The 1,151-nt window shown below is 38.6% G+C and overlaps 1 protein-coding gene across 1 annotated transcript in view; it reads right to left on the reverse strand.

Moving 5' to 3' along the window:
- Window positions 1–274: 274 nt before the first annotated feature.
- The window catches only part of LOC143020387 (uncharacterized), an 11,013-nt gene continuing 10,136 nt past the window's right edge, over window positions 275–1,151 (reverse strand). The window contains exon 5 of the mRNA XM_076176788.1: window positions 275–1,151. This exon is cut by the window's right edge and continues 385 nt beyond it. The gene's annotated coding sequence lies outside the window, so the exon portion shown is untranslated.

Below are 1,151 nucleotides of genomic sequence, written 5' to 3' on the forward strand. Positions count from 1 at the left end.
CTAGATTTGGATATGTTGCCTTCTGAGTTATTCCAAGTATTATTGCCTCCGTATGAAAAACTGTATTTATTCACATTCCGTGGATATTTAGTCTTTATTGGTCCTCATGACCTCTTAAACCCCTTCCACCCAAATCAAGATCTCTCTCTTTTTTTCTTTTTTTTCTTTTTTTTTTTTGTGTGTGCGTGTGTGTGTGTGTGTGTGCGTGTTTGTGTGTGTGCGTGTGCAGGTGTGCTTTCATCTGTTAATTTACGATTGAATTAAACCAAACAAGGATTTATGCCAAATGTATTAATATGTACATAAAATAAGAAGTAAAAGTAACAACGAAGAACACAGTCTTCGTATTGAAGATTTTCGTATCAGGAGTAGCTACTATACAGCACATTATTTGGTAAATTTCACAATATTTTTTCGACACTTTCATTAGCATCTAACATCTCTTTATGTCCAAATTCCACAAGCCCCATAACTTCCTACCGTTACTCCATACTTACACAGGTGCAAGCGTAAACGACCGTCCTTACTGGTATTTGAATCCTACTGGGCCGTGAATCCATGAGGCTAAGATGTTACCACTTTGCTAATGCGGACGTCAAAAGACGCGCAGAGTTTGGGTTCCATCAGGGATGGTCAGTAATTTAAACTGTTTAAACGAGACTAAACTAAAGATGTGTTTGAATCTTAATGGTGAACACAAAAAAAGGGACACTACTGTTTAGGTTTCATATGTAAAAACTACGTATATTCACACCCTGTCAGGCTCACCTGATGCCTTGAACAGACAGCACATACACACACACACACACACACACACACACACACACACACACACACACACACACACACACACATACACTCCCACAAAACCAATGCAACACTTTCATATTACAAACACTCATGAAATCATTATCACATTGGACTAATTTACCTCCAACAGTCGGAACAGATTTGCAGCCCACAGCTTTTGGAAAGGATTCTCTGATATGCTGGAGGAAGATGGTTTTCCTTCAGCATACCAAATGATAATTTTATGTATTTTTGTTGGTAAAACAGAAGAGTGATTTTACGGAGAGAAAAGTTCTGGAGATGGGCGCTATGCCAATTAGTCCAGTGTCATAACACACATACCCTCTCCGTGTATCTACTCA

Source organism: Oratosquilla oratoria, chromosome 39 (genome assembly GCF_046742065.1).
Source record: "Oratosquilla oratoria isolate Oo_2021 chromosome 39, ASM4674206v1, whole genome shotgun sequence".
NCBI lineage: Eukaryota > Metazoa > Arthropoda > Malacostraca > Stomatopoda > Squillidae > Oratosquilla > Oratosquilla oratoria.